Source organism: Anomalospiza imberbis, chromosome 3 (assembly GCF_031753505.1).
Source record: "Anomalospiza imberbis isolate Cuckoo-Finch-1a 21T00152 chromosome 3, ASM3175350v1, whole genome shotgun sequence".
NCBI lineage: Eukaryota > Metazoa > Chordata > Aves > Passeriformes > Viduidae > Anomalospiza > Anomalospiza imberbis.
This window is the reverse complement of record NC_089683.1, coordinates 85,594,672-85,616,535: the sequence shown is the minus strand read 5'-3', so window position 1 is coordinate 85,616,535 and position 21,864 is coordinate 85,594,672. Positions and strand designations below refer to the sequence as shown.

The 21,864-nt window shown below is 43.0% G+C and overlaps 2 long non-coding RNA genes across 2 annotated transcripts in view; one reads left to right on the top strand and one right to left on the bottom strand.

Annotated features, from left to right (window-relative positions):
* The window catches only part of LOC137471312 (uncharacterized), a 48,556-nt gene extending 32,256 nt beyond the window's left edge, over positions 1-16,300 (top strand). The window contains exon 4 of the long non-coding RNA XR_010997519.1: positions 9,640-16,300. This is a non-coding gene — a long non-coding RNA (uncharacterized lncRNA). The remainder of the gene's footprint in view (positions 1-9,639) is intronic.
* Positions 13,312-21,843, bottom strand: LOC137471313 (uncharacterized). The gene is made up of 2 exons (XR_010997520.1): positions 21,741-21,843; positions 13,312-17,353 (listed from the first exon to the last, which is right to left on the bottom strand). It is a non-coding gene; the product is annotated as an uncharacterized lncRNA (long non-coding RNA).
* Positions 21,844-21,864: the final 21 nt, after the last annotated feature.

Here is a 21,864-nt window from a genome sequence, read left to right as displayed (position 1 = left end):
GATGTGAAGGCACATTTTGAATGCTTCAACTAGGTAAATGCATAAAAATGAATGTTATTTAAACTTAGAGTGACTGAAACTTCCTATAGGTGGCAAAGACATAAAAGGGACATAAGAAGCAGCCTATTAGAAGAGGTTTGGAGTCTCACTTCTACATCATTTTGCACTAGCACATCATCAGTGGCTGCAGCCATGTCACCTTTAACAACTTTACATTCCTGCACATGACAAATAATAGGGACTAGGTCCCACAGAGCAGAGGAAATACAACAGCAAGTGTCTCACGTCCATTTCTCAACTGTCATCAAATAGCTTTTATTCATGGCATAGCACAAGTGTCAGCCAACTGGCAAAGGCAGCCTATATTAAAAATGTTAGAGATTATTCATGTCAACAGACACAAGGGAGCTTTTCTCAGTCAGTGGATCTGTACTAGGTGAGGTATGAAAATGCAGCAGGTTCTTTACAGTAATCTCAAATCTGAATAAGGGGGCCAGCAGTAGACTGCCATTTCCAAGTAAAATTAAAAGTTATCTAGCACAGTTAGATGAGAGCTTGGATAGGTGAGAGGTTTAATTGTGTGGTTAGACAGAAAAGGCTATACCATTAGGATATTATCTAGAAAGACTGAGGTGGTACTTTTTTAAAAAAGCTCAGATTGAAGATGGTCTGGAGGTTGTGAGCTGATGGTGGCTCTTCAGGTTTGCTTCTGATTACCCAATTAGCTGTTAGGTCCTTAGCCTGTTTGATTGCAGGCATTTCCTGCACTGTTTCAAGTGGAATTTCATTGGACCACATGATTTGTCTTTTATGGACAAGAAGCAATTTGGAAATGGATTAATTCTTTCTCTTTTTAAAAGATTAAAAATTAACAGCCCTGTTTAACTGAAAATAATGTTTATTAAATATTTGAGACTTTTAATAGGTAAAAATACAAGATGGACACAAGCAGTAAAATCGCTTATCTTTAAAAACATCATGTAAAGCTGGAAAAGAATGGAGGTTTCAGACGTCTCAGGTTTAATATTAACGACAAATCCCTGACTGGTATTTTGAGTCCCACTGTATTTGCAGAAGACTATTTTACTCTGTCATCTTGCGTTTTGAAATGGTTGCTTTTAAAACATATGGCCTGCTTCTTTTTCCCCTCGATTATTTTTGACTAGTTTAATTCTCTGAACTCTGTGATATTATGTGGATATGAAATCAGAGCAATTTAAGTGGAAAATAAAAAATTAAGGCCTATGCAAGTCATCATGAGTAAGGTGACCTGATCTGCTCTGACACAGATCTATGTTCCACTTATACTTTGGAAAACTTCGGATACTGTATTTTTATCAAAACCTAATTTCTGTACAAATGTGTGATGCAGAAGAAACCCAACCAGCAAAACCCTCAGATGAATCCCATGGCATCTCCATGACAACATATAGATGCGTAGTCTGCTATATACATCCTTACTGGCAGACTGACTGCTCCTAGCTTTTTCCCACACTGAGCTGCAAGGCAGACTGACCAACAGGCTGCAGAGAATGTTGCTGGGATTTAAATGTGGAAACTGAAGATCATGTTTCATTCAGGGTAAACCAGAGGCAAATGAAGCAGCCTTACAGAAGAGCCTTGCACCACAGCTTCCCTTGCTGAGGCTGCTTGGTCAAGTAAAGGAATGGGCACTGGCAGGTCTCCACTGAGTCTGAAAATTCATGTGGAGGACCTTTGCAGGGCTCTGAAACTCTTGCCAAAAGCTTGTCAGTATGACTTACAAGCATAATGAGATAAGAATGGAAGGTAATTTGGGTTAATAAGTTACCCTGAGAGGGGTGTTTTTTCCTGCACACTTAGAAGGAAAGGGAGACTGATCCAGTTGTCTCTCCCTGGTGAAGAACTCTGAACTCTGTGGCGAGAGGTTTTCTTTCCACTCCCTGGCAATGTGTAGGAAACCAAGGGGCCAGGCCAGTGGCATTTAACATGTTTCATGTTAAATCCAACAGTAAATGTGGCCATGTAATTTACTTGCCTTCCAGCACGGTCAGGAGCATGACCATGGGGTCAGGAAACTGTCCCTAGGGCTGCCCTGCAGGGCTGGGAGTGACCCCGTGCAGCTGCAAAGCTGTTCTGCATCTGCCCTGAGCACTGCCGCAGCTGCTGCAGGACCCCAGCTCTGGGCGCACGTGAGTTCCAGCAGCGCGGGAAGGATGCAGTGGCTGGGATGGCAGAGCAACGATGGATTCAGTAAATTCCCCCTCCTGGCTTTCTTCGTAGCCTGTCCTTCCCCCTGCTCCGTCCCCCTGTGCCAGAGTGGGTCACAGGAATTCTCTGAAGGGCGAGTGGCCTGGCCATGGTGGTGGTGGCCGGGCAGGCGCACGACTGGTCCCACAAGGCAGCTGAGGTGTTGTAATTTCATACTCCAGCTGACGGTGCAGGAACTCTGTCTGCCCATCCCCTGGCATAGGGGTGGCCCTGCTGCCACAGGCACTCCCGGCACTGTCGGTGGAGCTGTATTACTTACTGTTGGCAGTGTTTGGAAAACATTCCTACTGCAAATGGGGTAGTGTGTGTGTAACCACCTAAGTAAAGCACAGTTGTCCCTTTCATACTTCCTCCTTTTGAATGGAGAAGACTTTTGGACTCCTACAGTCTTCTAAGTAAGGCTCCTTAGGCACCTTTACCTCCACTCTGCTGCTCAGCTTTCTGAGGAACAAAGATAACAATATTGACCTTCTTAGCAGAGTACTTTCCCTTTTTTTTATGAGATATGCTACATAAAAACAATTCTCAGGTTTTGTTCAGCTATAAAAAGTCCTTAACAGTGGGGCATGGTATGTTATCAGCCATAAAAAAAGTTCTTATGTTGATCTTTAGCATTTAGGGATAGACCTTTGTTCTGCTTAGTTACTTATAATCTTTGGAGTGGTTTGGCCTGGGTTTGGTTGTGGGGGGTTTTTTTGCTGCTTTCTGTGTGCATATATATTGTGTACATATGGTTGACTTTTGCTTCTGCTAGGGCCAAAGATCACTTGGTTTGGTTAAATGTACAGATGTCAGCTGGCATCATTCAAGTGACTGGCCGGTGATCTGCCATTCACCATCTTTCCTCTGAAACATAAGGAGGTTAGTTTGCTAGCAGACAAGAAACTGGGTAAAAACCCCACTGAATAAAGGACTATGATATCCTAGAAATAATCTGCCTTGGCTTCAGCATCCACTCTATGAACATTTTATGTTGACTGATGGAGCTTGTCCATTCATTGCAAATAGCCTTCTCCTTTACCATAATAACATATATTTCCCTCTATGTAGCCTCTGAAGAAGAAAAGGAATTCCTTTTTTGTACATAGGGCAGTTGAAAGCTTTGTCCCCATCCTGGGCAGCACGGTGCAAGGGTGGCAGTGTGGAGGAGTGCTGGAGTTCCCGGAAGATGGCATCTGGGCACAATGGCACCCAGGAGCCTTGGGTAAGTTCCTATTAAATAGCATTTCCAGTGCAATGTCTAGCTGTGAATAGCAAAGAGTTGCAGATAGACAAAAAGCCATCACAACATTAGTTCAGTCATAATCATAGAAGGAGCATATTGAGAGCTTGGCAAAGCCAAGCCCTAAATAGTTCCCATGGCTTAATACTTCTTGTTCTGAGAAGCTGTGTCTGGAAATGCCAAAGGGTGCATAAACTGTGGAGAAGCCCTGGTTCAGGGCTGGATGATACTGGAACTCTCTGGCTACAGTCTGGGTAGCAGCAGTAGTGGTGGGACAGCACTGACAACAACAATGATTGAGTTTAGAATGTTAACTATTCTTTGTCTTAACAGATCACTGAAAAAATTGGAGCTAGGCAGGCTCCCTGTCAGGCTCTTCAGGAATGTGAACCCAGCAGCAGGGTGGCTTTGCTAGTGACTAATCTACTCATTCAGGCAGAGATCAGCTTGAAAGCAGCAATTTTCTTGGAGGATACAAGAGAGGCAGAAATAGAAGAGAACCAAGCAGGCTCAGGTGTAGCTGGAAGAGGCCTCAGCAGTATGACCCCAAACAAAATCTGAGGGAGGGATTTTGGGCACAGTGCTTTCAAGAAAGACACATAGAATTGCAAACAAATCCCCTTCTTTCTGGTTTGGCCTTGGTTTTAAAACTTCAAGGACAAAGAGCTTTGTGCATTCAGTGTTAATCAAGAGCATTGATATAAGGTATTACCAACTCCATCAGCATTCTCATCCCAATGGAACCAACCCAAAATAACTCTCACCCCAAAATGATCAAGGCTGCATAACTGATATGGGCTGAAAATAATAATGGTTTATATATTTCTTAATAAAAAGTTCTTATTTTAAAGAGAGTTGAAGGCAGCAAAGAGTTGGATAGGCTATTATTCTCCAATCAATTCAAATTTTAAGCCTTACTTAAAGAATGATAATTTTAAATGAGATACTCTTCTGATCATTTCTGCAATTGAAGAGATGTAAATTCACATTCATAATGAATGGGGTTTTTTAACATTTGATTGCAGTAATCCAAATGATCCTACTTGATATCAAGGACAGAGCTGGTATCTATTTTTTGATAAGTACTTTGCATAGCATACTCCATACAGTTAAAATTTTTGAGAACGGTTTTAGAAGACACAGCTCTTTGGTAGGACAGTCCTGGTTGGTGGCATGAAGAGACTTCTCCTGCAGAGCACCAGCCATGGTGCTAAAAGTTGCAAATTCCAGGTTCTTTGTCCTAATAATATTCTACTGCCTTGTTCTAATCTCCAGCATCACCTACTCAGACTTCAAAGAAAAAGATGTGATCATTAACAACTGTCTTCTCTTTTTAGCTTTCCCTTTACCCTGTTGTCAGGTTTTAGTTTGGTTGCCAAACTTCCTACCCAGTTGTACCTCCTCAAGTCTGAAAACAACTTCCTTCAGCCTTGCAAGGTTCATTTGATTGGCTTCCCATCCCCAAGGTGATGAATTTCAAACACCACAATCTTTGGAAATGAAATTAAATCTTCCATTCTCAGGACTGTACATATAAAGTCCTGGGAAAACAGTTTTGGAGGGATTTTGACCAATGCAAGTCAGTCTGATAAAATTCCTTAGAAAAATGTAGGTTTTCTATGGTAATTACATGCACGAGTCAATGAGAAAGTGTAAGAAATGCTATTTGTTTCTGTGTCTAATATAAATAATCATCATTATTAACAGAATAGGGGAAAAGACAAATAATAGATGTCATAGATAAGTTGGTGATAATGGGCTGTTCATAATAGGAATATTTTTGTGTGTTCTTTGAGGTAATATATAAATATTTTAGTTGAGCAGAATTTTAGGTCATGTTCTTTGAGGTAATATATAAATATTTTAGTTGAGCAGAATTTTAGGTCATATATAAATTTCTTAGGATTTGTAAAAGATCAAGAATCAGATTTTCAGAAAAGCAGCAGTTGAGTGTAGTGCAGATGAGAAGCAACACTGTCCCTGTGACACCTCCAGGTTTCCTGAGCTGAAGGTTACAGCTAGACAAGGTCACATGGACTTACAGTGCTTTATCATTAATTATTACTGTTTGGACATTATGTTGCCTGCAGTTTGTAGATACTGAAAGAATTTTAAGAGAGACATAGTCAGAATTTCTCAGTATAACACCAGAAACCAAGCATTTCACATCTAACAGAGATTCATGGCTTCAGACAAAATACCCACTCTCCCTTCATTCCCTCTTTAAATAAGGGCCCAAAATTCTTGTCTCATGGGATGTTGTGAAATTAATTTTTTCTTGTATGCATAAAGTGTTTTGAAGGTGGAAAAGTTCAAGTCTCACTTGACAACAGCCTTGCATTTACAGTACAAATGGAGTAGACCCTGTCTCTCATCGGAAAGGGACAAACAGCTTGGAACTCAGCAAGTACTCTCTCCACCTAGAACAAATACAATTTTGCAGTCCATTGATTTCCATTTACAATGCCAAGTTTTATTCGATTTATTTTTTTAATATCTATATGCTACAACACCAACTTCCTTTCCCCCCCACCCCCCGCTCTTTTTAAATGAAGTGTGACTGGCACATGGTCCTCATTAGCTGAGAGAGATTTTGGATAAGTTAAGGATCAGCAGACAGACAAAACAGGGCCATTTTGGGAAAGCCTTGATGATGCAGCCCAAAATAGTTTTCTCCTTATGTGAGAGATTTTAGGATTTTGGAGTATATTGGACTACTATGCAGCTGCATGGACTATGTAGGGGGGCCTCACACATACAGAGATAGGGCCAGAGTTACACATCTGCATCCTAGGTGCTGTTTTTATGACTCTTAACAAATAATGGTAGCAAATGCATGACTGTTACTTGCCGAAAATTCTGTCCTCCTGTGTGACCCTCCCCACACTCCACCATGTGCTGCCCAGCACAGTGCTGCAAGGCATCAAGCCAGAATCCTCCTGGTGTTGAAAGGCAGGTGCTGAGAGTGGATACTGGCTTGGGATCCTCTCCACAGAGCCTGCTTTGGGGTGCTTACACCAACAGGGCATGAACCCTTCCAGCTTCCCTTCAGCTGCTGTATGGGTCGATGTTGCTGTGACCATGACTAAACAATGCCTGCCACTACTGAATGAGCGGAGGAGCCCGAGGCAGGAGGGTACAGGTGGTGGTGGTGTCTCGCCCAGAGAAAGCAGGCTACTGCTGCTGCCACAGGCACTGGGAGAGGTGGGGATGGCTGGGGGGGAGGAGGGAGAAGGGAGAGAGTGGGAGTAGCTACTGTCAAGGGGAACCATGCACTGATACTCTCTAAACTGTTGGAAGAAGGAAAGTTCTGGCTGATAACAGAAAGTATGCACAATACTTAGGGGTTACAAAGAGAATTTGACCTATCAGTGAATTAAATCTGAAGAAACTTGCATTGTCACTGCTCACTCTGACTGGTGCTTATGGGTGAATGGAAGATCAGACTGTCAGGCTGTCAGCTCCTATGAGTCCTAACTTTCCCCTGAGAGGGAGATGGCCATTTTCCCAACAACGGCCCCAGCTCTTTCAGTTACAGCCAGTGAAGTCCCATGACATCAAATATTAATCTGGCACAGAACTTGGGCTGTCAGAGCACATTTTATAACCAACAGCATATCAAATCCTTTGGACCTGATGACTTTCGCTCCTTTGTTGTCACATCAGTCAGTCACTTTAACCCAGATTCTCAGTCAATTCAAAGGAAAGAGAACAGCACTTCAGAGAACTGACTACTGCAAAAGTACTTAAAAAAAATGAACAGAAGGAAGGCAGGGCTGAACCTCATCACAAAAGATCCCACCATAAAATCAGGAGAGCACACAAGAAGCCTTAGATGACCTCACAGCAAGAGGCTGTGTTGCTGTTTTGCATGCAGTTTCTCTGCAAGGGCAGGCCTTGGATCATCCCAAATCTAGTCTTTGGGCTCCTAGCTACTTAAGAGCCTTGGGCCTGATCTTTTTGCATAACAGCATTTATAATCATTTTATAACAGAATTTCAGTCTGTATAACAGATATTTCTAATACTGTGAAAGCAAACAAAGCTCAGAAATCAGATTTCCCAGCTGGAGCATGGGAAGACAGGTCCAAGCACCGGTCTCTTCCCATTTTCCTTGCCTGACCATGACACCTCTGATGTGGCAGAGCAATGCCACCTCCAGAGGAACTCTGTGTCAGGCAGCTTCTGCCTATGCTTTCTCTAGCATCCAGAATTGGCATGATGCTTTGATCCTCTTCTAGTTTTGCAAGGAAAAAGCAACTCTTTAGACAGTTAGCAAAGGGCTGAGCATACAAGCACAGCACATTAACAAAACCATTCCAGTGAGCTGGGGGAGGGGGCAGGAAATGACAAAAATGAAAAGAATTTTGCTCTTCTCTACAGAAGCCTAGAGACAGTAAGAGAAAATTATAACTTGACCCTAAATTATTGAAAGGAAGCAAAGAAATAAAATTAAGGCTCAAGAAGATTCCTTCCTAATAACTTGAACCAAAAGCCAAAGCACATTAACATATGAGGACTGGAGGGTTCAGAGAAATAGCTGGAAATGGCATGCCTATAGTCTTGGAGGAAAATATAGGAACTCCCTTAATCCAGTAATATAACTGGCATGCCTCAAGAAAGGGAAGGTATTGGTATTGGCTCTACTCCTGATCTTGTAATGTGCAGAATAGATGGCTCAGGAGACAGGTAAGGAATACAAGGCAGCTTTTTAAATGGTCAGAGGGATTCTGACATGTTTTTTTCAGAAGGTGTTTCTGACTGAGCTGGGGTGGGAGAAAGGATCAGATGCCCAACATAATTGTTCTCATTTGCAGAATCACCTGCTAAATAATGGTTAGAGGCATAAGCTACCCCTGCTATGCACAACAGTGTTCTGAGTGTTCTCTGAAAACTGGTTTCAGGGTGTTCACTGAAAATTGGTAAGAACATTTGATATTTCCAAAGTTGGGTACAAGTACCTGGGCCTGAGCTGTTTAAGAACAAAAAGTTAGCAAATAAAGAAGAAGGAGACCTAAACGTGTTTTTTAAGGATATCTAGGAGAACTCAAAGCATCATGTGAAAAGCTACTTCTATGGCAATGGAGTACAAAATCCAAATGAATTGCTGAGGCTTAAAAGTAATTACTGTCTGGAAAGATTGATAATCTTGTGTCTATTCTAGCAAGTGTTTGAACATGCATGTGAACACACACACACATCCACAGCCCATCTTATTTGCTGGTTCCCTTTGAGGCAGCTTCAGCTGCAAGGACAAAGGCAAAATAAGCCCAGGGATGGGAAGACCCTCTCAGTCCTTGGTATTTCCATTACAGGAGTTTACAGCATAGTAGTCAATGCAGCAGTTATTCTGCAAATGGAGAGCTCTTGTCTAGTGCTGTCAGTCTCACACCCACTGTTTGTGAACACCTACATTCCATTTAAAAATAGAATCGTAAGACCTGTGAATACAAATGGGCAGAAAATTTACTGCCCATTTAAAGGGAACTTCTGGAGAAACTGTGTCATATATGTAGCTCTTTCTAAAATGCCAAAGGCACCCAGGATTACTTGTTCTGCAACCTCTGCTTTCTGTGTCCAGCCAGTAGATGGATGAAACTCACATCCTGCATGGGACTATCCCTTCTCCCAGCTGCCTGCCTCCTGCCATGCTCCACTTCACTACTGCTTAGGCAAAAGCATTTGCCAAAGTTGGGAGAGGACTGGAAATCACATGGATTTGCAGCTGGCAGCCTTAATGGTTGCCCGAGTGATCAAAGCTGGTGGCTTGGGGATGAGCAGCAGGAAGTGCAGGAGGTGTGCTTACTGCCTCCAAGGGATGCTCCAGTAAGGAAGAAGCAGCCGGAGGGAGAATACTGAGGGCCAAATGCCACCCAGCCCAGCAGCACAGCTTTTTCAAGCTGTGGTAGCTTCAGACAACTGAGATGCAGAATGTCACATGTTGTGAGGAGTCATGGAGGTGTGAGGGAAACAGAGGGAGGGCAGAATGGTGGAGGGTGACAGTGGAGGCACTAGGCTGGGTCTGTGGTATCCCATTCAGAGGTTCAGGTGCTCCCTTGACCAACCCTTTGCTCAGAGTATGTTGGCCAGTTTTAGTGGGTGTTTGCACAGTTCTCAGCTTTCTGAAGAAGTGAGATGACTTCCACTTATGCATTCCTGTTATTTAAGGGGGAAAGCAGGGTGTTTGAACAGGAATGAAGGCATCAATACCTGATACTCCTTTTGCCAGGTAAGCCAAGAGTATGAATGGGATGTTCTGCCAGTCTCAAAGCATTAAATATTTCTGCTTTGACTTACACCGGCTCCAAGCTGTTGTCAGAAAAACCATTAGCTGCTTACATCCAGACACTAAACCAAATCTTGGCTCCAGTGAGGCCAGTCATAAAACTCAAATTGATTTCAGCAGCAATAGAAATTAGTCTCCTAGGCAATGGTCAAAAGAGAGGAGCTGGATGGCAGTTTGCTATCATCTGACAATGCATGTTTATATTAAATTCACCCAAGGTTGTAATATATTGAAAACTGGTGTGTGGGTGTGCATACAGCACCAGGGCATGGCAGTACAGCACTAGAAGACCTAGTGTTAGTAGCTACTGAAAGTGATTTCCAAAGTTTCCTGCAAGTTCAGATGACTATCTTAGGAATTGAGAGACATGGATGTTCTGGCTCCCAGCTGTGCATGACTGACAGTCTATCTCATATCACTTAGTGTTGAAAATTTGTTCATTTAATTACTCAGCCAGACAGAAATATTAAATGGTGTTTCAGAATTTTTTATTATGGTATATGCTTTCCAGTAACTGCCTTGCTTGTTCTCCACTAGCAGTGGGGGAAAAACCCTCCCCCTGGGTTTTTACTGCCTGTAAGAGTAAACACTTCTTAGAAAGAGATTCTTTTCTTTAGCCATTTTCTGTTTCTGGCTGCATTTACATTGGTCTCAAGAAAATGTGCAAATTGCTGTGGATGTTCTTTAATGTCCATTTAGATTTTCCCCTTACTTTTAAGGAAATGCTCATGGACCATATTTTTTTATTTCCTCTTTGCTTTTAATTTCTACATAATTTCCCATTGTGACTTTTTAAACACATTATTTTCAGATTCCATTCTGCGCACATATGAAATAAGTTACATTTTGTTCTATTCTAGACCTAAATTCTACATTCACCATTAATCTTAACTGTTTCCTCTTAGACGGCATAAAAAAAAATCTGCAATTCAGAGTCCTGCCCACTGTCCTGTGGTAATTCAAGTCTTAGATTTATTATATTTGCCAACAGTAAATACCGTATCCATTTTTAGAGAATGATCCAATCTGCTTGTATTTTTTGATCTTTCTTCTCATTCCTTTGTTATGATATGCTTTTTGCCTCTTAATTTTTTCCATATGAAATGGCCTCAGTCACGGTGGCTGCAATGAATAAAGTCCATTTCAAACTCTCAGGCTTTTGATCACAGCAGATAACCATGAACTGGTTACTCCCTGCCTTCAGCAGCACTCCTTGTGGACAAGTAATAAGTTCTGCAACACTGGTAAGTGAAAAACACCAAAGACCAAACATTGCAGGCAAAAGGCAGCTCGGTTAATGTGATTTCTGTCCTTTTAGCCAATAGTTTTTATCCCACTTTTAAGTTCTGAACACACATGATTTTTTTTTTTTTTCTGTATGGCTGAATAGCATTAGGATCCAACCTAAGTTTTCTCCCATTAACTGTGTTTAAAATGTCTTTTTTCTAATAACTGGGGTGGTCCCTTTTATGTTTTATGTACTGAGGATGCTTTATTAAAGTATAAATCTGAGCCCCTTCAATGAGGCAGAAAGCTCTGCTGGTTCTTCTGCATTTCATGGCTCAGTACAGGGCTGGATGCACTTAACCTGGAGGTGTGAAGGCACATCCTGGAAGAGATGGAAGCTAAATATATTCTGCTACAAGATTTCTTCCATTCCACTCTCCACCCCCAGATCCCAGAGACTACAATGGCTTATGCAGGTTTTTACATATGCAGCCAATGGTGGAGGAAGGGGAATTCCGACAGATAAAGAGCTTTAGCCCAGTACCAGCACAGCACACAACCTGAAGTGGTGCCAGGGTGGATTCTGAGGAAAAGCCTCCCATCGTTGCTTCCAAAGAGAGGTCCTACACAATTATTTTTAGGAAAGGATTCCTGGCTAGAAGGACATCCTTTCCTACAGCTTTGATATAGGCCAGTGGACAAGGCGGAGAGGGGATGGGATTTCATCTAGACCCCCTGCACTTAGTGTTTTCTCTTACTTAGTTCCAAGGGCCTTCCTCGTCTGGGGAGTTTATTTTGTTTCAAGCCACCTTCTGACAGCCAGATGTGAGTGTGCCTCACACAGCTTGCAAGGCTGAAGCACTGTGGTCCTCCCAAGGCCAGATGCCTATTGACACACTTTCCATCTTTTCCGAGAGCATTGTCTTCTGTGTAAGAAGCCCAACTCCATAAAAACACAAAAGAGCAAATAAGAGTTTCCTCTCATTTGCCCCTGATTCTATGCTTATATAATTCCACTAATATCATTTGCATGAGAACAAAACCAGACCTCTAGTCTCTTGGTAGAAATTATTTTACAGGGCTGTTATCCAAACCAGAAGGCAGAACTGGAGTCTACTTCTCATGCACAAACCACGAGAACAGAAGTGACATGCAAAGTGGTTATTTTATTCTCACTCTATGTTTTTATGCACGTTATGTATGTTGAGTGTAGTGGGATGGGGGCAGAGAACAACAGCCAAGTAGCCTTCCCTCTTCTACACATGATTGTATAGCGCACTGATTTTATCTTCAGGTACACAAAAGGAAATGAAACCATTAAAAGAGATACCTGCGAGCTGTAAACTCTGAGGGGAAGAAATTACTGTCAGTTTGTCAGGTTTGTAGGTGAATTACTTATTTAGGTTGTTCAATAGATCTAATATTAATCACGGATGAAAGACACAAGTTAAACATGCTTTGCAAACACACACAGTGCCCTCTCATTTACTTGAGAATGGATCAACTTAAAATTGCTCCTGGACAGGCACAGATAATCGAGCGGGGGAGCAGAAATGAGGATCAAATGAAAGCAACTCAAATTGCTTTTAAAAATTTCAAATGAGTATGCTGCTAGAAGTGCTATAAAAGATAACACAAAAGAGCCAGCTAAAAATTGTGGCTCAAGCTCAATTTTTTGCAAGCAATCATAAATCTTAACTTCAGCAGCTTTGTCTTCATCTAGGGGCACAGGACAAGCGAAAAAAAGTTGACCTCATCATCATGTGAAGTTTCCTATTCCTGTCCTAAGTTGTCATTGGTAAAAGCCCGTAGCAAAAATTCCAGTTGTAAACAGTGATGTGCTGCCAATGTTTCAGCAAGGGTAACCCACATTTTTTCCTCTCTGCAGCTGTAGTGCAGCTTGTGCATAAGGGGCTCCATGGCTCTAGAAGAGAGGGATGCAGACCAGCCACCCCAGCCCTCCCTTCATTTGCTTCTCTGGTGGAACATAAATGCCCTTTCTCAGGTGTAACTAAAGAGGGAGATGCTGTAATTTGGCAAACAGACTTTGAGAGTCACAAGGTCTTGTTTCTGTGGAGCTGCTCATGGAAATAGGAGCAAGAAGCCCTTACCCTCTCTTGCACCCCCTCCAATTGCACAGCACAAAGACGTGTCTGCAGGTTTTGCACCCTCACAACTTATTCTCAGAACTTGCAGCACTTTTCCATACCATCCTTCTGGGAAAGAGGCACTTGATTTTTGGGTGGCTGACCAAGGACCATATATGAGTGATGGTGCAACCCTTGCAGCAAGCAGATGTTTCTGAAATGTGGGGTGAAATTCAGCTCACCCACACAGCTGTGGGTTTGACTTTGCTCCAGAGCTGAAGGATGTGATGCAGCAGAACAATTACTTCCCTTCCAACACATCTGCCAAAGGCAGCAGGCATGTGCCTCAGCATGCAGCTCCCACTCTCACTTGCAGGATGGCTCCCTCAAATCTAGTTTTAAAAACATGGGAATCTGTGATTACTTATTAGCTGTCTCACTACCTGCCTGACAATTTTCCTTGGTGCAATTAAAAATGTCTCCAGGATGTATAGTAAGAGTCATTTGAATTTTTAAAGCATCATGCAGAAAATGTACATGATGTGGAAAAATACACTTGGGATCTGGTAGCCCATGATTGAAACAGACAAAAAGAAAAAAGCTCTGGGTAAAGAAAATCAGATAAAAAGAGCTTTGGAAAGAATTTCAGGGATAGTAACCTCCCTTTGAAATGTGCAGTCGGCGTCTTGCAGATCCTTGAAAATGTTTGGATTTTTTTTTCCTGCTTTATATCCTTAAAAATACCCCACTCATTTTTTCTTCCCCTCAGGCCTAGTCAATATTGTCATTAAACAACTGAAGGACCTCTTCTAAACAATTGGAAAAAATGTGCTTGTAAAACTGTACAAATACCTGTGTCCAAAAATAACTGAAACTGCTGTGGTTTCAGGGACACAAGTGATGCATTTTGAAATAGGAGAAAATGTTTATTTACATGAGAGAGCATGCTAGTTCTGGTCTACTGAGAAAATAATGGGCATTAAACCCCATACAGCATACGGTCCAGTGAATAAAAAGTAGATCAGAGTGATTTAGTGATCTACCTTTTCTTTTTAAGAAAAACAACTCACTTTGAGGCTGAGCAAAAGAATAACTGTTTTGTTAACAGCTTATCTCTTTTGATTTTAAAACTCTTAGGACTTCTTTTATGTAATAGAAGATAAGAAGCAGGTTTATTGTACCCTATAGAAAAGTATCAACCCAAAGGCAGATTGTCAGCTCCCTAACTTGGTCTTCTCTGTGTCACTTAGTTGATGTAATGAGGCTTTAGTACAATCCTACTCAGCCAGTGGTAGATTTCCTTCGAGGCAGAGGATGTCCCCAGACGTAAGAAAGCTGTCCCATGTCCCCACCTGCCTTCATTGCCCAGTGAAGAAGATGGCACGAGAAGGAAGAGGCAAAGAGATGCAGCCTGAGCAGCAGAGGGCTGTGATACTTGCCTGCTCGAGCAGCTTGCACTAATTTGAGCAGCCCAAAGGTCACAACTATTTATGCAGATAAAAGGTCAATGGCAAGCTGGCATGTGGCTGCAGGCTATCTTGGTACGCACTTCACCCGGGGCACTGGTGCAGGCTTCTGATTCACAGTTTGTCTTTCTGCATGAACTTTCAGGCCAAGCTTTGGCTGGGAAAAAAAAATCTCTGCCATGGGAGTTGACACAGTTAGGATCCAGATGCAATTGTTTTTTTTTTGTGGGTCAGGCTCATCTGTAGCTAAATCAAACCTTTGAATCATTATTTATAAAAGCAGCCAAATTCTGAACTGTTTGCTCATTATTTAATCGGCCCTTGTGTTGAATAAACCCCTCTGAAAGCATGCCTAAGTGGAAATAGAGGAAAAAGTGAGTAAGATGCTCATGATGTGACCTGCTGAAAGAAAGCCAGTGAAAAGCCTACTGAATTCAACAGAGGTGGATTCTTCAGCCGTCAATGTGTGTGGACATAAGTCTCTTTAAACATGCAGGATCTTAGAGTACAAGACTAAATGACAGGGTTTGAATTTCCAGAGCAGTTTCGGTTTAGGTGAAACAATGTATATTTGGGTGAAAAAGGGAAGTAGAATACTAAGTTAATCAAGTCAGATTCTACACTGTATTTCAGATTTTACAGTCAATAAGTGATTCACCATTTGCTGTGGTGAAAATTAAAATACATTTTAACTTTCAGTTCCAGAAGCTGTCTGTTTGCCTGTACTGGTTTTAAAGAAAATCCTTTTGACTTCTGCTGTAAATCAGTCCCATATGCCCCAGTAGGAAGTATGCAAAATATTTTGTGACATTTAATTACTCCAAAAAAAGGTAATGGGAAAGCATCATTACATCGATTTGTTTTTCATCACAGAGGTATTTGGCACCATGCCCTAATTAAGGCTGCAGCAATAATTCTATTATAAGCAGTGCTTTGCCTCCCCCAGGATTTTTTTAATAGGAGTTACCTATAATTCTGTCATTTTTGTTTGTTAATAAAGAAAAAATATGTTAGGATGAAAACCTTCCATGTAGAAAGCCACCAAAACTAAGAATCTTCAGATCCAGAAAAGCATATTTTCCCTCTTATTTCTTCCTGTCAAAATGGAGAATTAACAAGTACTTCCTTTACCAATGTCTTCCTAGATCTTCACATGAGGGGAAGTTTAAACAGTTGCTTGGATTCATCTTGTCAAGCTGTGATGATAATAACTGGGTGGTGCTTCTCACAAAGACTTCTGCCCCACAGGTGGGAGAGTTGGTAACTCTTGATGTCTTCCTCTTACAGCTTGTTAAAGGAAAGAAAAAGAAGCCAATGCAGAATCTGAAAATATTGGAATACATTCTGCAATCTCCTGCACTTTATGCTGCCTCTTTTAAGTGTTACAGTATTATTTCCAGTCCCTACAAAACAGAACTGTACTAAAGATGATGACTATGGGATTTCTGTTATCTTGGAGTAAATATGGGGTTTATGCTTTCCCTCCTATTAAGGTATTTTAGAAAATGAAACACAGAAAAAGCAAGATCTGGCTCAGAGTTAGTGTGAAGGCCATCTATTCTTGTACTTCAAGAACACAGTTTAGAAATGGGATCTCTTACTGCCTCTGCCCAGGCAGCATTCTCATCTTCCAGAATGATACACTGGGGAGATGAAGATCTAGAGCTAGGTTTTTCTCATAGGAGCACAGAAAATACTGCAGGTTTATGGACAATGTTCCATCAGAAATCCTCATAAAATGGAAGCAGTTGTTTACCTATGTTGCATAGCGGTTTGGGGTTTAGGTTAGAGGTTCTGATATGTTAGCTAGCCGTGTTCTGTGTACCCCCGCGCTTCCCCCTCCGCGGCTGTTCACTCCCGGTCCCTGGCTGTTGGAGCCACTCCTGTGACCACTCGCCGTCCTGCCCGGAAGATTCGGTGCCCCTCACTCCGAATTCCCATTCCCCGTCCGCCCCAGAGCCGGGGGTCCGCCCCGGCCGTGTCCCCGTTGGGTGCCGTGGTCCACGTCATCGCCACGGTGCCTGCTCCCATTGGGCGGGAGGGTCCCTGCTCTCCTCGCTCTCTCCCCGATATAATCCCGTGCTTCGGAGGGCCCGAAGCCGTGTTTTCTAACGCGCAAGCTGGTAGCCGGTCGCGGCGCCTCGGCACAGCTCCCCGCGGCAATAAAGGACTTTTAGCCTTGCAAGCGTGGGAAAGGCGGACGTTCCTTCACTCGTTACTGGTGTCTCTCGCTCTTAGTGGCGAGGAATCCTCTGGCACCTCCGCCCGGACTGCGGCACGGAGCCGAGCCCGAAAACACGCGGCGATCTCGGGTGCCGGAGGGAGGCGGCACTGCTCTAGGTGCCGGAGCTGCTCGGGGACCGGGAAAACACGGAGAGACGCCATGTACCTCTTTAAAACTAAAAAAAAAAAAAAAAAAAAAAAAAAAAAAAAAAAAAAAAAAAAAAAAAAAAAAGGAAAACATTGTGAGTCCCATGAGTCCCATTGGCTTTTTACTCTTAATCCTAGTCTAGAGCCTATGATTAGATATTGTGCCTTCCTCCGGCCTCCCGTTTTATGTGAGTGCACCTATCTGCCTTTTTGGACTCTCCTGTCTTCTTTTGTGTTAATGAGTAGTCACAATATAGTTCAAGAGTCAGTTTTAGGTCACCTGAATCAGCTTTAAACATCTAGCCTCGAGGAGGGGAGCAGCATAATCCCAACAAAAGAGCTCTGTATCCGCTGGCTGCAAACCTGCCTGGCTTCTCAAGTGGGTCTGGTGCTCTGTGGAAGGCACCACACTGCTAGAGCTGCCTTGGTATTCCTGTCTGAATTACCTAAAAGCTGTTTGGGATATGTCTGGGTCACCTTCAGCATTGACACAGCCACAGGTATATTCTGAAAGCAGGTAATGCAGTCCCTTCTGCCAGGTACTGTTCTTGTCTATGCACTTCCCACAGAAAGTGAAGTGTGGAGGAATCACCTGTCCATACTCCCTAGGGGAAGAAATGCTATCCTCATGATTTTAGGCACTATGCAGTCCAGGTGCGAGTGCTCTAGGGACCAGGCACAAAGGAAAAGACAAGGCTTTCAACATGCAAGTAGAAAGTGCAGTTATTCCCATAACCATGTTTGTATTAGAGGAGGTGTCTTCCATCCAACACAGTCATTTTTTTCTATCCACTGCTGCCATCCAGGTGAGGCGAGGGTAGCCTCCCAGTTCTCATTCTGGGTTTGTATCATCAATAGATGCTCTCAGGATACCAGAAGCCAAGATGTCTCATTTAGCACCTTAAAATTTTGTAGACAACTAAGCTTTTCCTTGCTGAGGGCTGAATAGGCCTTCCAAATACATCTGGGTGGATAAGTATTGATTTCCACCTTAGTTTTATGCCCATAAAGCTGGAATTGAGGATAAAGGCCTTTCTCAGGGGGGCAGGTTCTGTGTTACAGAAAAAGCTGGAAAAAATCAGACCCATTATGGGAAAACAGCCATGAGCAATTTTCCTTCTGTATGCAGCAGTTAAATGCTAAGTATTAGTACTTATCATAAGTAGAGAACTTTTTTCTTCTTATCTCAGAATTTCACTTATAATATAATTTCTAATTAGGTTGTTCAAACTATTACAATAATCTTGAGGAAGCAGCTATAGCATTTTTGTACCATGGCACAACATTCTGTATACATCAGTCCAAATGATCCACTAAAGTATTATTAAAATAGTAGAACAAATTGCATTTACACAATATTAAATATACCATAAAGAGTAACTGTGGAAATTGCTGGCATATACAGCTCATCTAACCTTGGAACTCAAATTGCTTTTCTAATTTGCTGCCCTAATCCTTAAACTGGACTTATGTAAAACTGTATTTCTGTGTTGAGGGGGAAGAAAAAAAGCACAGATCACAAATATTGAGAAATCTATTAAATTACATAGCAGAGAGAGAAATTTTCATGTTAAAAAGACCAGGCTGGTAGAACTATACCTGACCACTGCAACAGAGAAATTACTGTCATTTCCCATTATTGCTCTGCCAGAGGTGCCAGAGTTGCAGCCTGCAGTGGGGCCAGTCATTTGATGTATTTCCCTGCCTCTCATGGCATATGCAGGCTGCAGAGTGTCAGCTAGGCTGCTGAAAAGCAATTCTGCCTCTCTGGCTACCCCAGTGTACCTGAGGATCTGCTGGTTTACCTACCTGAGGTTGCCAACAACCCATTTATGCAGGGGGCAAATTCCCCCCTCTCGCCTTTATTTCACCAGGGTGTTCGCTTTAATGCTTAGTAATGCCACTGGAAGTGTTGGTGTAATTTCACGGGTAGTGTAATTGCAAGTTAACTTCGTGGCTGATCTCTTCAACAGATGGAAGCAAGGTGGGGGTGGTGATGAAACCCACAGGAAATGGGTGCTGCTGTAGGAAAATGCAGATGGAAAAAAGGAGACACATAAGAACAGAGAAATGGAAGAGAGAGAGAGAGAGAGAGAGAGAGAGAGAGAGATCAAGGAACCAAGGGGCCTAAGAAACACACAGCAGAGGAAGGATGCTCTGAATGACCACTTCTTTAGAGAAAATTAAATGTAATTAAAAAGAGTATGAAGAATTTAATATAAATTAGAGATACCAAATCCTTTAAGGGACATACACAAAAACATACAGTATGGTGGTCCAGTTATCTGGGACCCTTGCATTCAAGCCCCTGCTCCTCAGCAGACCCTCAGACCATTATTAATGAGCCTACAGTTTACTCATGCTGTGGCCATCATGTTTCCTAGAGCCTCCATGCTCGTGATGGCCAGTGGCAAACTCCAGGAACAGGACTCGGTCAGAATTTGCTGTCTCAATACAGCCCTTCCACATATTTCTCATCAAATTCCTCAGGACCAGTTTCACAGATGATTTATCACATCTCAATAGATTCCTTGAGCCTGGGCACCTGAGCAACCTAGGTGTCACAATGTTTTGTCTCTCTGAGGTAATATGAGGATAAAAGATGCCAAGGAGAGGTCTTGGCACATCAGGCCCAGCACCACGCACCCGTGAGCATTTTATTGGACCCAAGCTAAGGTCTCTACAGGAGATGGTTTTGCTCCACAAAATGCACCAGTGCTCTGCTCTGCTCCAGATTTGAGGGTGTGACAGGAATGCACCCTGAGCGCTGCTATGCCACTTTTATCCCAAATCTAGAGCAGGTATGAATTTTTTGGTCAAGAACTTTTCTGCACAGATTCACGCCTCTAGAAATGTAAAGAAGTTGGGAATGTCAGAGCAATCCTTAAAATTGAACCAAAGGGGACATCAGGGAGGAGGAAAATTCGACTGAAGCTCAGCTGTCTGTATCCAGCATAGCCTGACCACAGGTAGGTATTTGCTCCTGCTTCCTATGGCAGTGGTTGGAGGAGGCATGGGTAACAATAACCTTGGCAGTCATTGCCTGCTCTGGGAAGTATTTTATTAATCTAGGTACACATTACACATTGAAAAAATGTTATCAGAGTTTGAAAAGACAATAGTTCAGATGTGCTTGATTTGTGGAGTATTAATAGAGGTGAGGGTAAAGGAGGCCTAACAGACCAGTGCATCACAAAACAGTAATTGCAGATAGATTTCAAAGCTGAAGGCCAGCTTTTATGGTGGTGTTTTATGTATTGCCTATGACCACAAAGTGAGGAAGTGAGGAATGAGAGGCACTGTACTTAATGAAGGGGTCCTTTTTTATTTAAAGAAACTAGGCCTTCTTCTGTTCCTCCCCCCACCCCACTTTGTTTCTGAATTCAGTGGATACAAGATCCTGAAAAGAAAGCAGTCTTGAGAATTTGACTTAATGTTCAGGGGGAAAAACTCACCGACTTTTTGTTTTATAAGTTCATTCATGCCAGCCTCATACCAAGCACATCCTATTTCTGTGGCCTTTAAACCAAAGACAGCAAAGAACTGAGATGAATAAAACCTCTTTAGTGTGCAAAGTGAGAGCCATTGCTCTAGTTTGTGTACTGACAGTGCACAGATAGGTACAAAAAACTATTTGTTTACATACCGTGTAAATATCAACTACATAATTCTTTCAAATAAATGTGGAAGTAGGTAAATTTTTTTTTTTTTGAAATGTGATTGGTATTGTAATTTGTGTTCAAACTTAGGTCAGAAAACTTTAACTCAGATCCCAAAGTTTGATAATGTATTTATGGTCCCAAAAATGAATGTTGTGCTTTTCACAGAGGACAGGACTGCCATCACTGGACTCAGGCAATATTGCAGCTCTCTGTTGAATTATCTTTGAAAATACACGTGCAAGTTTGAAAATTGCACCTGGAGCCATTTGTCCAAATGCATTTTGCATAAAACTCTTATAAGACTCCAGATTTTAGCTCAGAATTGCTGGCCACTTGACCTTAGGTACAGGACAAGGGCATATGTGATTCCTAACAGGAGAAATGGGGGAGGAAAAGGGAAAATGTCTAACTGGGGGGTTTACGTTGGACACGAAGAAGAGTTTCTTCAGAGAAAGGGAGATAAGACATTGGAATGGGCCGCCCAGGGAGGTGATGGTGGAGTCACCGTCTCTGGAGGTGTTTAAGGAAAGCCTGGATGTGGCACTCGCTGCCACGGTCTAGTTACATGGTGGTGATGAGTCACGGATTGGACTCGATGATCTCAGAGATCGTTCCCAACCTAATTGATTCTGTGAAATCTATTCTTTTCAACAACGCTACCAAGCGACGAAGCATCTCTAGCTTACAGCGCAAGGTGGGAATTTTTCTGGACTGTGTTGGATGCAGAGCGAGTCTCATTTGGTAACTCTTTGTGGGGGAGGCTTTCCGAAGCACAGCACGGAGATAATGGCTCGAAACGCTGTAGCAAATGCGCTCCGGGGGACACGGCTGCCGCCCTGGGCTGGGGGCCCGGCACGGCACTGCGCGGCAGCGACGGCTCCGCGGGCCTGCGGGGCCGCTCCGGCCCTCACGCACTGCGGAGTGGGGGAAGGGTGCCCGCCTTCCCAGCCCAGAGCGTGCATGTCCGAGTGACGCATTGCAGGTACGAACCCACCAATCAGCGCCCTCCTTACGGAGTTTCCCCCCCCTCCCCGCTTCAACGCGGCATTTTTCCTAAAACCCTCTTCCGCTCAGAGAAATAGTCCCTAGCCCCGGTCCCCGCCCCCCTTCTCTTCCTCCCCCCTCTTTCCCCTGCCGTTTCACAAGCGTTGCTTGCCCCTGTTTCCCGCACCTCGCTACTTCCTGCGCCGGGGCTCTGGGGCAGAAGGAGCGGCACTCGGGGTGCGGGGTGCCTTGCCGAAGAGAGCGCGAAGAGCCGGGACTTGTTTCGCAATCCCTTCGCTGTCGGAGGAAGG